Source organism: Mus musculus, chromosome X (genome assembly GCF_000001635.26).
Source record: "Mus musculus strain C57BL/6J chromosome X, GRCm38.p6 C57BL/6J".
Taxonomy (NCBI): Eukaryota; Metazoa; Chordata; class Mammalia; order Rodentia; family Muridae; genus Mus; species Mus musculus.
This window is the reverse complement of record NC_000086.7, coordinates 143,397,237-143,414,242: the sequence shown is the minus strand read 5'-3', so window position 1 is coordinate 143,414,242 and position 17,006 is coordinate 143,397,237. Positions and strand designations below refer to the sequence as shown.

General features: G+C 37.9%; 1 non-coding gene across 1 annotated transcript; it reads right to left on the bottom strand.

The window, feature by feature from the left end:
- Positions 1 to 216: 216 nt before the first annotated feature.
- On the bottom strand, positions 217 to 345 carry Gm23325. The gene has a single exon (XR_003953214.1). It is a non-coding gene; the product is annotated as a small nucleolar RNA SNORA17 (small nucleolar RNA).
- Between the last annotated feature and the right edge of the window lie 16,661 nt (positions 346 to 17,006).

Below are 17,006 nucleotides of genomic sequence, written 5' to 3'. Positions count from 1 at the left end.
GTGGTCCTCTCAGGCTAGCTCCCTCTCCAGGTCTCATGGTTCCAGTCTAGTAGTCATCTCAGACTTACTCCTGGCCCCATGTAAGGATCGTCTATTTTGGGCTCACTCTAGTCAGGAACCCTCAGTCCTAGGTAGGGTTCTTCTAGTCTCTGGCTTGCTCCCCATAGAGCCCTGCTTGGCTCTGGACTGGTGGTCTTCTCACTTTTTTTTCCAGGGAATTTTAGGCTACCAATCAAAAGATATTTATAGGTCAGAACACTGAGAACAGACATTGCCTCTCTCCTCTTTGCCATCTACTGATTCACATGTGACAGCAACCACACCCACAATGCTTCTAAGGGAAGGCACCATTTACTAACTTTTAATCCTGAAGTCTGTTTATTAAATGACTGTTTTATACAGTTTCCTGAGCTTGCTCACTATGGTGTTACTTATTTTTAAAAGCTCTCGCAATGAAATGATCAATCAATATTTGATATTTAAAATATTTTATTTGGGGGCAATTCTTATATGTATACAAAGTATATTGATCATATTAACCCCCTTTCTTTGCCAGCTCTTTCCAGATCTCCTTACCAGAACACCCACTCATATTCATGTCCTCTTCCCTACTCCCTCCACTGAGTTTACTTAGGGCTGCCAATACCTACATAAACATGAGGTAATTTATTAAAACATAGGGAACTCACCAGGGGCCACATCCTTGAAGAAAACTATCACTTCCTCAGACACCATCAATTGACAACAGCTTTTCAGCTTGGGACTGGACTACAGAAGCCCATCTCTAATTGATGCAACCACAGTCTCTAATGAGGTAATGTGTGAAGTACCCCTGCCATGTCAGGGAAAACACTGTTACATTGCAGTTGACCCAATCTTTTTGATTCCCACTTCCATGATGGCACTTGCCTTGAGGACACAGGATGAAATAGAAATGTTCCATTAAGGCTGAATACTCCATAGTCACATATTCTCTATATTTTGACCAACTGTGAATCTCGACATGAACCATGACCCATTGCAAAATGAACATGTTCTGGTGAGTGTTCACAGATTCACTACTTAATGGATATAAAGATAAATATTTAGAAGGTGGTTGGATACTGTGTCTATTTACAAAAAAAAAAAAAAAAACCTGAAATCTTCTAACTATTGATTCTTGTTCCAGTTTGCTATACCAGACATGAGTTCTGTTCTATTCAGTAGAACTTAAATGCAATCATAAAGTGAATGGTTACCACCATAACATTCACACCACTATTGCATTAATGGGAACACTTTCTAAGACCAGTCATGATTGTACCTCACATTGTGCATTGCTGCTTAACACTGTTAATGACTTTTCTCCTCCAGAAACCTGAATAATACCTTTCTTTGCAAATGAAAACTACTTTGAATTCTCATCTTATCCCAGTAAAGATGGCTAATATCAAGAAAACAAAAAGCAACAAATGCTGGTGAGAATGTATGGTTATTCACTATTGATAGGAGTGAAAACTGTGCAGCCACTATGGGAATCAGTGTGGTGTTTGCTCAAGATGTCAGTGAAGGAATGACCATATAACACAACTATACCACTCCTAGGTATATACACAGAGGGTTGTATATCCTATACAGAGATACTAACTCAACTTAATTTTTTGATACTCTATTCACAATAGCTAGGACATAGAAACAGCTTAGGTGTCCATAAAGGGATGAATAGATAAAGAAATGTGTGCTATCTAACCACAATGGAATTTATTCAGCTATAAAGAAAAATTAAATCAGGAAACTTACAGATAAGTGAATGCAGCTAGAAGTACTCACACTGATTGTGATAATTCAAATTTATTCAACACATGTTATATCTCATATGAGGATCTTAGCTTGAAATCTGTGGGTTTGTGTGTCTAAATCAGAGTTCCTAGAGAAGCTAGGAAACTGTAAAGAGGGTAAAGGGGCTAGAAAAATAAAGGTGTCATTGGGAATAGTAAGAATTTAAGGGACAGTTGATAGCAGAACACAGGTGGAAAATTAAGGGTTGTAGTTTAAGTTAGGGGGTCAGGTCAAGATGGCCATAACTAACACTAAAGATGTTTGAAATCAGCTATATGAAAATCTACTGCTTTAGGAACTTCCTAATATATAACATGCATATGTATATATTATATATGAGTTTAAATGGAGATACCCTGTAAAGGGAATAATACCTCTGCCAGACACTATAAGGTTATCAAACAAAAGCCCAGTGGCAGTTGTTTGATACCTCCTTTTGAGTCATTGGTCAAGAGGCTTTTAATGACCAACCCCAAACAATACAGGCTACTGCCATTGCTACTGGTTACCCTCCAGAACATTCTAAGACCTAATGCTGAATGCACTACATACAAGCTGGTACTGACCTCGAAGCTTTGAAGGCCATTTTAAATAACAACTCGTTTTTATTTCCATCACCCCATTGTTGTCCCTTTTCTATTATCATTCTATCACATTTTCATAAAGATATTGCCAAATCCAATAAGTAGTGATAGGACATAAAGGGTCTTCTTCATTTATAATTTGTTGATTCTCTTCCATTTAACATGTAATTCTCTAAATGCTCCATTGTAGCATACATAGAATCCCAGAATATAGAAAAGATATTAGTGGGAGAAATTGAATAAAAGCTAGAGTTTAAACAACTATCAATATAAATCTCTTAATTTCAACATACCACACATGGTGATATACAATATAATGTGATTAGTGAAGATAGTTTGAAGTGTATATGGTAAATAACTGCTTTTATATCTTTTTTGTAAATATAAAATTGCACATATTAATCTAAAGTAAAAGGTTATTAAAACATAATAAAGTCCAACCAGTTTGAACTCTGATTTTCTATAAGAACTATATTGGAGGAGGCCTGGTAGAGAATCAGGAAAAACACTTTCCCCAAATAATTTTCATTTTTTTATTTTAAATAAGTATTACAGTCCTTCATATACAAGCATATTGTGTCATTTGGAAGATAATTTTTTGAATTGGCATTGGGAAACTAGCAGCTAATTAAATGACTAGGAAGCTGATTGTCCAACTACTGAAAAAGTGAAAATAATATCAAGTATACTTCCCTTACCACACTGAGCTCTGTGAAATTTTCCCCATAGCAGCATTTACAAGCTGTAGAGAAAGGAATTGAAAAGAAAGAAAATCCTCAAAGCAAATTGGGTCTTTAAACCATTTTGTAAACCATCTAAACATTCTTTCCTTTTATAAACATATTTCACGCCCAGAATCTCCAAGAAAACGATTTTGTTTCCAGTATTTTGTCTCTAAGTGACACTTGTCAGTATCATGGTGTGCTTCATAGTGACAGAGGAAAGGAACTGTGTAAGAAATCTAGATTCTGCTTTCATTAGCACTAATGATAGTGTAATGTTAGCAGAGCCAATGTTCCCTGATACATGAAGAGGGAATCTAAACCGTGGCTGAAGGATGCCAACTGTGTGGGTGAGCCAGGGACATTATTTGTTAACGTTCTCCAACCCACATATGCTGTTTCTTCACAGGGGTGAGCAAAATATACGAACCCACACAGTGTATTTTTAGTACAAAGATGATGCATCTGCAAAGCAAGTACTTTACAATGCTTTTTAAGTACATGGGGCTTAATGGCAGGAGACACCTCCACTCTCCTTTCCCCTGACACCGAACTTTTGGACCAATATTAGACTATGATTAAGTAAAACCCCTTGAGTTTGAATCTGGCTATTTCTTAAACATTTTGTTCTTTTAAATTATATGTCTGTGTGTGGGTTTGTAGACATGAGTGTGAAGTTCAAGAAGTCCAGGGGCATCAGATATTTCAAAGCTGGGATTGCAGGCAGTTGTGAGCTGCCTGACATGGCTGTTGGGAACCAAAATCAGGTCCTCTGAATCGGATGGTTTGGCTTTGATTACATAGTTTAGGCATGCTGGGGGTTCATGCCTCAGTTGTGTAGGAAAGGGGACATTCTTAAGTCTTGCGCAGTTCACCTTAATTTCTATATTATCTCTTTTTTGAGGTCAGCTGCTCATTACTGCTGAGAGTTGGGCAGATCCTAATATGTGAAATCAGATGTTTTGAACTGCTGAGCCATCTCTCTAGTCAAATCTGAATTTTTTTAAAAATATTAACCAATTTATACTTTTATTCCAGGTGTTTCGTGTTCTTCCATTACCCATTCGGGTAGATTCACCATAGAACATTCATTACCTCAGAGTTGAGCCTTCACCAGAGAAATAATGTGAGAAAGAAAGGAGTAAATGGCTGAATTCTCAAGTTCAAACATAACCTAAATGTCCATTATTATGAGCATGGGTAAGCAAGCTATAATATACTTACATGATAGACTGTCATAGAGGTCAAGATGAGTGAATTAGCTATAAACAATGGTTTTGATGGAGTTAGTGGTATAATGTTAGATAAAAAGAGATAAATCCCTAAAAGGTAAGAAATAACCCCCTTTAACACTATAAAGTCAGGAGTTTAAAAAAAAAAAAAAAAACGCCTGAATAAACTATTTTGTGGCACTAAAAAGATGTAATAAAATACTGTGAAAATAAAGGAAATAGTGACAAATGTGGTGTTCTGGATAACAGTGGCATATATATATATATATATATATATATATATATATGAATGATAGTAGAGATAGAAACAAAGAAAGGAGTTGAAAAAATAGTTGGACCTAAATAATCCTTGTAGGTCAAACAAAGAATACAACTATACCATGCTTGACCAGATTAGGATGTGGCATGTTCAACTAGATGTCAGCATCTCTCACCTACATTAGCCAATCTCTAATTTAAGGAAATTGCAGGAAATCTCCAGAAAACCATCTAATCAAAGAGAGTGGGTGAGTAGGAATACGAGAGCTGGAAGCAAAGCAAGCAGATGAGCCTTGCATGTCGTTCATGTCTGTCTTTCTTTGCCTACAACTCAAACCCCATTTCTAATTATATAATGGCAGTAGCTGGAGTCTAGGTCAAGGTCTGGCCCTGCTAGTAATATGCTATGTGATATAAGAAAACCTTTTATCCTGTAGGATATTTCATTGCATTCAGAATCCCAAGGTTGTGTTATTTACTGAAAATACCTGTTTCTAGTTGTGGTGTGGCTAACTGAGTGTCAGACAAAATGATGACTCAGAGAAAGATTTAACAGAATAGGATCTACCCAACTGTCACACAGAGAGGAAAAAGAGGCTACTCAAGAAAGAGTAGCACAAAGAGAAAAGGGAAAGAGGATACAGTTTTACCAGGAGAGTTGTACAGAGACAGGTTGCAGAGAGAGAACAAGCTAGACACAGATGAAGACAAAACGAACCAGAGAATGAGAAGGAACCAATGGATTAGAACAGATTGCTAGAGTTAGTATGATGCCAAGCAGAACAATTCAAGACAGTCAGAAAGAGAGAGGCCAGATTGAATTACTCAGCATGGAGAGGAGTTTGGGGCCAGAATAACTGAGTTGAGCCCTCCAGTCAGAGCTCAGAAAGAACCAGGAAGGGGTGAGCTTATTCAGCCATAAGTCTCAGAGGCTGAAAACATTTTAGGTCTAGATTAGATTGAATGGAGGCTAGAAGCTTCCAGGACTAGGCCTAAGTTAGTAGATGGAGCCAGTAAGCCTCAGCACCTATAATTACCTCAGGAAAATAATAATAATAATAAAAAATACACTTCTTACCTTCTTGACTTGCTCATGTGTATGGGAAAGTACACATTCTTTTTAGCTTCAAATGGTGTATAGCTCTAATTTTCATATGGGCTATTGCTGAGACGCTACACATTTTGATCATAGGACACAGAGAAATCAATTTGGTACTGACCAGGAAGCTTTGTCCACACTGTCTAGCTTTCCTGGTACTGGAATGTGTTATGCAGACTGCTGGGGGAAGAAAGTCATTAATAGCCTCACCCACCAGTGAACTCTGTGAGATATACAATGACTGACATAGGAAGAGATGTCCATTGGTACAATTGTGGCACAAATTATATGGGGGTAACCAACCGTTTTCTAATGGCACTTAAGGTCTGATCCATGGGAGGATACACATTTCTGATAGGGAAATCTGGCCAAGACCTGGTTAGGGAGCTCATGGACCCTCTGGATGAACCTAATGCTATTATTCTACTAAATAGACATAGTATAAAACATACTTCTAAATTTGTGTCTCTATACTCATAGATTAGTAGAGCTTTCAGATATCAGCAGGGAAGTTTCTTTGAGCAGTGAATGACAGTTAATGCAAAAACTCACACCTGATTAAAGTACATAAAATAAGTATCTGTGATGTGCTCATCCACAAATGGGACATCTATATCATCCCACTCCCTAAAAGGCTCTGAGAACTTTGTAGAAAGGGAGTAGGGTGGATTGTAAGAGCTAGAGGTCAGGGAGAGCCAAACACTCTTTTCTGGACATCACTGCACTCATGAACTAACAGCAGCTGTGGTTGCCTGCATAGGATTTACACAAGATCAAGCCAGCTAACATTCCAGCATGAATATTAACCCAAAATCACACACCACAAGCTGAGGAGCTGTTGACAGTTGATTGCTTCTGGGGGAAGGGAGAGTTAGTTTTCTTTAAGGGTGTGCCCCATGTAGGTTGACCAGGCTCCAGTCAGTGCCCCACCACCACTACCACATGATTAAATAGTAGCACAAATTAGACATGAAGTAGGGGGGTGCAGAATAAGGGATGCTTCTGGGAGAAGTTTGGGGAAGAGTAGAGGGTGAATATGATCAAAATATATTGTGTCCATGTAGTAAAGTCTTGTAAGAATTAGTAAAAAATATATTTTAAAAAGTTTACAGCTAAATTGGTTTTGTAGTGGAGCATTTAACCAAATCTACAGCCTGTCACTCAGATAGCCAGAAACAGCTGAGACATTAACATTTAACCATGAACAACCAGCAGGGTTCTTCTGCAGAGCTAAATACAGTCAAGTTTTGTTATTTTTCTAAATATTATTGGCTTGGCTGTCTCTGCTTGAGAACAGTTTCCAAGGGTCATGAATATAACCCGACAGTCCTCTTCTAATTCAACCTGAAAAGAGAGTAGATGGCTCTATTTACTTTTTAAGGAGTTGATGTGTAGGTTTTGGTCCCTCAACTATTCTATTTATTTGCCTGTACAACAGCACGATGACAGAGAGATGAGGAAAAATGAATATGATAAGTAAAGTTCTGGTGAGCTAAGACTCTGGTGATGGGGATCAAGGGGTTCACTGTTAGGTAGAATATAGAGAATGAAAATAGAATTTGGTAATACTCGCCAAGGCATTTATAGACACATGGCTGGAGAGCTTTAACGTGTGGAGACATAAGATGTGGGGAATAGAAAGATAAAAAATGAAGGTTTGACATTCAGACAGATGACTTGTGTGTCTTAGTTATACCCTTTAATATCTGATTGATTTTCTTTTAAGCAGATATAAGGACAGTACCAGCACCAACACAAAAGGGTTTTTGGAGATCCAAAGAAAAGGGTGTATACATTAAAAGACATAGCTTTAGGCCTGACACACATTGTGTACCTGTCCTGGTTTCTGTTACTATGATAAAACACTAAGCAAAAACAACCTAGGAGAGAAACAGGTTTATTTCACCTTAGAACTCCTAGGTCACAATGTGTCGCTAAGGGAAGCCAAGGTAGGAACTCAATGAAGGAATCTGTAGGCAGGCACGGAAACAGAGATCGTGGAAGAATACTGCACACTGGCTTGCTTTCTGTGACTTTCTTGGCTTAATTTCTTATGTATTTCAGGATCAGGTGTCCATAAGTGGCCTAGGCCCTCTCAAATCAATCATCAGTCAATAAAATGTCCCTATACATAAGCTCATAAATCAGTTTTATGAAGACAATTTTTCATTTGAGGATCCCTGTTCCCAGATGATTCTAGCTCATGTTAGGTTGACAAAAACTGACTAATGTATTAAATTAACATTTTGGCAGTTAGTAATAAATGCTATTCTAGAAAGTCCTGAAGTTAGAAAGATCCCCTAAGGTCATTTAATTCAGTTGTCCTTTGATTGTAAAGATGAATAAGGCTAAACTCTGACCCATAAAAAGATAGAGCTGACAAAAAGCACCACCAATACTGGGACGGGGGTCTCCTTAAATCCATCCTAAGTTCCACCCACCCCATGCCACATGCATACATTTAGTATTTATGTCCTTCTACCACTAATTTCACATTATGGAGATTACTACAGAGCTTGGGGTGATTCTTATAAGGGGAAATGTTTGTTCTTGGGAGTCATCATACCCTTATAGGCGATCAGAGAAGATATACTTCAGGGGTTACCAAAGATCTGGCTGCACCAGAGGATAATGTAAAGCATTATCTCTGGATAACCTCAGATGTTTAGGCCTGGGGCTGAAAAAGGGAACCACCAACTACTGGGCCTACTGCTCTAGAAACGTATATGGTAGGTAACTGAGAAGGAATGTGAGGTCTCTACCTGCTGACCCACTGTATCTTGCAATAAGTCATTCCTTCCATGTTCCAGAATTCTTGGAGCCACTGTCTCACTTTCGAGATCTAAGATTGGCAAAATATATAAAAGCCTTTTAGTATCAATGTACTTAGCATTTTGGAATTAGGTGTCTTTTGACTATGAATCCATCCAAATAGGAACTGAAAACTTCTGGTCTCTGGGGGATGCCACACTATCTTTAACACACACACACACACACACACACACACACACACACACACACACACACATACACACCATTACGTTTTTTCCCCAGAGAATCATTCTCTTTGTCCTATGTGATAAGGTGTCCCAGGAAACCACAGAGGTACTGTATCTCCACCACTCTCTAAAGGCATATTTAACCGGTGCTCTTTAAAGAAAAAAAAAAAGAGCTTGTCAAATGGGCTCCATAAAGATGATAATTAAATTAAATGAAATTAATCCCAAGGACTACTATTATGGGATTGGCTGATTACATAGGTAGCTAAGACCCACTAACTACCATTTTCCCTGCTGCACTCAGAAAGAACATTTTTGTTCTGGACGAATGTGGTAAGAGCAGTTAAGTCCTGTCCAGAGAAGGGACTCTTCTTCACGTACTCTGAAAATCAGGAGTCAGAGTGGAGTCTCTGGGGTGTGCCCTCTGGCCTGATGGCTGTACTCCTGAATGCTCCTTGCTGTGCTGTGCCACAATTAATCAAGCTTTCTAGGTTTTAGTTAATTTCAGGACCCCAATAAATTGGTTTGTATTGGCATTAGTCCAAGCCTGATCATTTCACAGCCGTGTGCTTGGAAACTGCTGTAGTTTGCACAGGACTTAGCAAGCAAGGAGCTGGGGGAGAAAGCATAAAAGGGACTCTTGTTTGGCTTAAGTTCCATTAATATTGGAGAAAGCTGAACTCTAAGTGACAGAAAAACATGGTTTAGCACATGGACTTTGTAGCTGTGAGTGAGTGGGTTTCTCCATGTTACTTTTACTCCCCCTCCTTCCTTGACTCATGGCAGATTTGAAAACAATAAAATTACATAAACCGAAATCTTTAGCTTGACATTTCCCTTTGTCTTATTGTTCTCCTGTTTTCTGTCTCTGATTTCACAAAAGTCCCTTGAGAAGTAAGCCTGGAGCCCATAATCTAGTAAAAGGTTCATTTGGATTTAAGCTGTTTCTTGTTAAAGATGTGATGCTCTGGGTTTCTTTGTCATTTCTCAGTTTAAGGAGGCTTTTATGACTTAAGACGTTATCAGGAAAATTCAAAGACAGCAACAATAAGTCTCTGATGAGAAATAGAAATTTTGAGGCTGGTTATCCTTAATAAATTGCTGTAGAAATAATTTCAAAACAAAGAGGCATATGTCGAGATGTATAACTGTGTCCCTGGCTGTTGAGTATCAAAAAGTTGTGCAGCAAAATACAGAGACTGCAGAGTCCATAAACTTAATGAACGGACACCTGCTGTGAGTTTACAGTTGAGCCAGAGTTTGAAGGGTTCTTAGCATTCAATTCCTGCACTTTGCAGATGGAGAAAAATGAGGCCCTGAAGAAACAGGAAGTTGTCATATTTGCCTGTCAAGGTAAAGATGAGGACTAAAACCAAGGCTCCTAAGTTGCAGCAGAGCGATCTATCAGGGTTTTGATGGTACTTTTCTTGTGACAGGAACATTATATTGTCTCTAATATGAAAAGAAAGAAAAAAGACCTGGACACTTGTTTGCAGAGCCTGTGTGAGAATGGGTGTTTAGATTTTCTTGGCAAAATTCCCTGGATGTCCTAAGTTTTTAAATACTTCAAACATAGAGAAAACTGGAGATGAGTGTTTGACTTCGTGGATGTGAGTGTGTCAACTGTGTTGACAGTTGATTCAGTCAAAAACTATTATTCATGTTTCTAGTTTGGCAAAGCAAGTCGCTGGTAGGGGTGAATCTTTCTTTTATAACTCCATAGTGGGGGGGGGGGGGTGAGGGGAAGAGTAGAAAGCCCAGGCTGGTGGTCAGAAACATGGCTTAGAGAACTGACTGCTCCATGATCTCATCCACATCTGAGCCTCAGTTTCTCATTCTGCAACTTCATCAGAACTAGGCTAGATTTTCATCTTGTAGGACACCTCTGCTAAAACATACTCATTTTCCTCCATGAGACAGGCGAAGTTGAGAGTCCCAGTTGAGGATGTGCCATCTTCTTATCCGGTCACCCATCTCACAGCATATGTGAAATGAGATTCCTGCATGTGAAGTCCGTCTTACGTTCATGTTCATTTCCTTCTGATCCTAGCTTCTAATTAGGCATCCTTCTGCTCACTCCAGTAGTCCCTTCCTTTCATTTTCTCCTGTAGGACAAAAAAGAGTCTAGTGGTCGGTGAGAAGAACCTGGTAGTACTGTCAGTGGTCCTGGATTTCTCATCCTGACCTCAACAAGCTCGTGCCAACCATTCCTCAGCCCACACCTTCCTTGAAGATTATCCATGCCCAATAGCTGCATAATTGGCCTGTGGGATTCTAAAAAAAGAGGAAAGGAACAAGGCATCAGTGTGGATGTAATGATGGGTTCCATGAAAGGGGGTTGGATCAGATTCTTTTTGGATGCTTTCTGAACCCTAGCCTGTGAAAAAACAAAAACAAAAAACAAAAAACAAAAAAAACCCAAAAAACATCTTTTGGCTTTTTGCTCCTGACCATGCCAATAGCTTGCTGAAGTTTTCAGAGCCAGTTCCAGTCAGAGGAGCTCTTACAAGTTCTCACCAGCTTGTGAAGGGATTGCACACATTTTTTTTTCACCAACTTCACACCAAGTGACAACATGTTGACATGTTGTTAGTTGGAAAGTGGCTATTTTGGGAACTATGTACACAGAGAAATTGGAAATTGCTATAAATTGAAGCTTTTATTTTTCCCTAGAGAGCCAGCTTTACGATATCACTGTATACCATGTTTCAGACTCAAATGCCTCCAGGGTCTAGAAAGATAACAGCAGTGAGTAAACGAAGCCAGAGGGTACCCAAGGAGGCATAACATGGTGCGGTGGTGACTACCACAGTGACGGAGTAGGTATGCTCTCTGGAAGTGGCCACCTCTCTGCTTTTCCAGCCTGTGTTATCATGCAGGAGTGCCAGCTCCATGACACTTGCAATCACAAGGAACTTTTGTGGTGTGAAATCCTCCAAGAATGAAAACAAAAGCTTGTTCAGCTCTCTTTCAAGTTTGGAAGAAAAATTATATCCATGCTTTATTATGGTAGATCATGTGAGAAGGCACTGCTCAGACCTTGAGTCAGCAGTGGACTCTTGATACTTTGTAGATTCTCTGCCTTCTGCTCTTTTCCTCTAGAGTACAGATCCTATGGTGAATTTCCAGCACCCTGCACAATCTGAAACAGCATTTTCTACCTTGAAAACTGAAAGAACAGGCTTTTGGGATCTAAGACTATCCAGGTGCCTTCTCCTAACTCTATTCTGGCTTTGGGCTTGTTTTTTAGTCCACTAACCATCAAAATGGGGAAGATGCTAGCTCCAAACTTGCTTCTAAAATTTTATGATATTCTCTAAGTAGAAGGATAATACCAGATGCCTCTACACCCATATATGAGGATTTTTATTCACTGTTCACCTGAAGGGATGTTGCCATTCTACTCTTTAGCTCATTCTAAGATTCAATCTGTTCTGAAGAAGGAACAAAATAGAATTAGTGAGAAAAGACAGGAAAACTAGTTAAACTGAGTAGCTAATAAAGAACTTTACACATTTTCAAATAGCTCTCACATTCAGATTAAAAGAATGGAGGCAGAAAGGGAAGAGTGAGTGTGGAAATAATTACTATGTACCTGTGGTGTGCAAGATACTGCCTACCACTGAATAGTAACAGCAAAGCATTAACAACAGAGATGGAAACAGGCTCAGAAAGTTTATATAACTTTTTTTTTTAAAAAATCCAAGTCACATTTGACTCTAAATTCTTGGTTCTTTGGATTGTATCATGTTATTGCCTAGAGAAAGCTAGGGGCTATGGTTGAGGCAAAACTGTCACTATGTTGGTTCTAATGAAAAAAAAAAAGGATAATGAAGCAATCAGCTGCCTAACTTTGGGAATAAAAATGAATACTCTGGGAAGTTCATGATAGTTCTATGGGCACCTTGGGACCCTGTAGTAAGCTATCTAAGCAAAAGGAATCTGGTAAAGTGATTAAATATTCTATAGCAATGTAAGTTCTAGAGAGCCATATCTTATGCTGCATTTGTCTATGCATAACATGACAATTGAACATATCCTATCTTTAGTTTTCTTTTGTAGCATCCTTGGATACCAAATTTGAAAGAACAACAACAAAAAAAAAACTTTTGAAGCTTTGTGAGACAGTACAAATGTTGAATGAAATAAATTATTTTATATTCCTTCCATGTGACCCACTCACTGCAACTGTAGGCACACTATTACACTGGAGCAAGAAAGTCACTATTTTATCTTTAGATATTTATTATAATATAGTACAATATGGTATGTTTACTTTGAAAAAAATCAGTATGCTTCTCAGATTTCCTATAAACAAAAACTTTCTTTTGCAGTGGCCTGTGTGATAAATCTGAGGATGTGGTGTTTTGGAAACAATAATCACTTGAAAACTCACACAAAGAGAAAATCCTTTGTATAAAAGTTCTATTCATATATAACACAAAACACAAATTAAAAGTGCCTTGAGTTATTTTTTTCTTGGCTAGAAACAACTAAAAGGTATTAATGGAAATCTAACAACATAACTAAAAATACTTTATCGAAACAAAGAAAATAAATGACTGATTCGAGAACTGGGGATTCATTGTGGTATTGTAGACATGAACCAAGCCCTAGGTTCAATATCCAGCACAAAACAACCAAAATAACAAAAATCATGTGCTGTTATTAGTTCTAATTCCAAGGCGCTGTAAGTTACTTTGAATATTTACTTTGCTGTCTTTTTTGTAAAATTCGAGGAAACAGAACTAAGTGTTGATAACAGTAACTATTGGGTAGATTTTGCTGCAAAAAGAAGCAACTTTAAAAATCTCAGAACCTAAACGCAGAGAGCGTCCTTTGTTACTCACTTAAGTAGGTAAAACACACTTGCCTAGAGCTTTGCCTTTCTTAGTCATTCAAAAATAAAGAATTCATTTGATTATCTGCACTAATGGATTATTTCTGTGGCTGGAAGGAGGGAATTAGGCAGATCATGCACTCTTAAGTATATGCCCCAAAATAATGATGTATCACTTTTGGTGACCAAAGCAAATCTGATGGACACGCTCCTCTCCAAAAATGAAAAAAAAAAAAAAAAGTGAAAAATCTATCAACCTTAAAGGGAAAAAGCTCAAACTCTTAGCTGAATTGCATTTATGAAAATCATTTTTTAGTACTTTTTATAAATAGCTGGGAGAAATAAAATACAGCACAGATCCAAATTTCCATAATAAACAGAAATGCACAGAACCAACAAAAAGTAGTACTACCGCTTACATACATAAAGTGGTCTGTGGAGTGACTTATGAACTCACATATTTAACAAAGTTTCTGAAAAAAAAATACATATTCCAGGCTATTTTGCATTTTTAGAAGGGGGTAAGTTTATTCTATAATACACTCATCAATATACAAATATGCAATCATTTTCAGGAAATTAAATCAACAATTTGGCTTTTTCATGTTCTAATGAGATAGAAGCATTTAAAAATCTAGAATCTGGAACTGGAGAAATGGCTCCATGGTCAAGAAAACTTGTTCTTCTTGCAGAAGACCCAGGGCTCACAGGGCACCTCACAGCTTTCATTAACTCCAGTTTCAGGGAATCTGACACTTTCTTTTGACCCCCACCGACACCAGGCATGCATGTGGTATACAGAAATACAAGCAGGCAAACGTCAGTCATACACATACAATAAATAAATCTAAAGGATCTAAAATTTATGTCATCAGAACACTGTTAAGTATTTATTAATAATGCAGTAATCTATCCAGTTGTGTTTTTTGTTTATTTTTGAACTTATAATATGATTACACTCTCCTTTCTCTTTTCTCCCTCAAAATCTTGCCATATGCCTTTCCGCATTCTCCTTTAAAATCTTGGTCTCTTTTATCATCAATTTTTATTACATGTTTACGTGGACTTGTATACACACACACACACACACACACACACACACACACAAACACACACACACAGACATATATATTCTTAAATGCAGTCTGTTGAACCCATAAAATGTGACTTGTATGTACACTTTCAGGGTTGACCATTTGGCACTGGACAACTAATCAGGGACCACTTCTGATCACAGCTTTCCTCATGTGCCTGTAGTTCTTTGTTTAGAGTTGAGACCTTGTGGGCTCTTCTCTGTCCAGTTTGTCACTTTCATTGTTATTTTTCTTGTCCAGTTCACATTTGAACAGTCTTGTTGATGATATTTTTTGAGTGTAGCTTCTGATGTAACTAGGAAACAAAATGCCACAGCAAACTCCCAAGTCCTGTGCCTCTTACAATCTTTCCACTCCCTCTTTTGCAACATTCCCTGAGCCTAATATGCAGGAGTATTTTCTCTTCCTTCCTTCCTTCCTTCCTTCCTTTCTTTTTCTTTTTCTTTTTCTTTTTCTTTTTCTTTTTCTTTTTCTTTTTCTTTTTCTTTTTCTTTTTCTTTTTCTTTTTCTGTTTTTTGTTTTTTGTTTTGTTTTTTTTTTTGAGACAGGGTTTCTCTGTATAGCCCTGGCTGTCCTGGAACTCACTCTGTAGACCAGGCTGGCCTCGAACTCAGAAATCCACCTGCCTCTGCCTCCCAAGGCAGACATATTTTCTATTTTTCACATAAGCATACATTCTGAAGCTCATAGTATAGATTAGCCCATCTTAATAATTGCACTTATAAATACTAGCAATATACACATGAAAACTGAGCTTAAAGCACAATTATATTTATAATTCTTCAAAGAAAATATACATGTGTGTGTATATATATATATATATATATATTACTATAGCAAAATATGTATAAGAGATTTATGCTGACATGTGCAAGGCAGTGATGCATAAGATAAAAGAAGACCAGCATAATTCCTTACTACATTCTAAACCTTATCCTTTTACCCATAGGTAAGTGTAGCTACCAAACCTAATAAAAGAAGTCTCTCTTTACAGCAAATGAAAACCATTACAAAACCTTAGAACTGGACACAATCAACAGATTGTGAAGAGCCTAGCCCTAATGGATACATCTACATAGGAGCTCCTGCTTAGGGCCTCTCAGAAGAGAGGATCAAAGACTGCAAGAGCCAGAATACCAGGAAGTCTGTGGTGAGGCTCCCTCTCTTAGAAATGGCCAAATGAACAAGACTAGAATGGTGGCAATAGCAATCAATGGTCTTGCTAACATAGGGAAAAATTTTATTGAAACTTACCTCTAGAAAAAAAGAACTACAGACAACTAACAACTTCCATGAGAAGCAGAATTAGCCTCCACAGAGATAACCTCGAACACATGCACAAACAACAAAAATGGTCTCAGCACATTGTTTTTATGAATACCTGTGCATGCATGTTCATATGTATGTCTCTTTCAAAACTAAAGACAAAAACCAACTTGAAAGTGAAACATGGGAGAAGTTTAAGTGGGAGTAAGTGCAAAGAACTAGAGGGAGAAAAGGGAGGGGAAACATATTTTTAAATAGAAGACATAAATAAATGAGAGGCATATAGTATTCATGACTTAGAACACAAAGCTAAAGTCTTTCCCAAATGGGTCATTAGATCTTATGGAATTCCTATACAAATCCCAGTGTTTTTGCAAACATATATAGCTTTATTCTGAAGTTTATATTGAAATACATTGCACTTTGGTTAGCTAAAACAATATCGAAGAATAAAGTGAAATAAGCTACTTTCTTCTTATTAAACCGTCGAGTCCATTTGCAATAATCAAGGCTGATAGAAAGGTAGACACAGAAATCAATAGTATACACAGAAATCAGAAGTAGTCCCATGCAGTGTTTGCAATCAAGGTTTGGCCAAGTGTAAAGGCGTTCAAGGGAGGAAAGGTAGTTTTATCCACAAAAGACAGCAAAGGAGTTAAACAGCCACAGGCTAAAAAAGGAAACCTCACCTTCTTACTTCATGTATGAATGAATCCATTTGCTGTAGACAATAAACTTAAATCGAAAACTTGAAACTGTTAACAATTTCAGAAAAAAAAGTAGGAGAAAATGTGTGCGTTACAGAACTAGACAAATTTATCAGCCACACCTACAAAACGTGATCCGTCCAAGTAAATTTTGACAAAAATCAAAACTTTGGGGGTTCAATAGATTGCTCAGTGGTTAAAGCTCTTGCCAAACAGTGCTCAACAAACATGAGGATCAGGCTTGAGATCCCTCGAATCCAAATAAATGCTGCATTGTTGTGGCAGCTTCCGGTAAGTACAGCTGGAGACAGGAGCTCCAGCTGCAAGCTAGCCAGTTAGACTAGTTGTGTGTGAAAGCTCCAGGTTCGATCAAGAGACCCTCTCTTG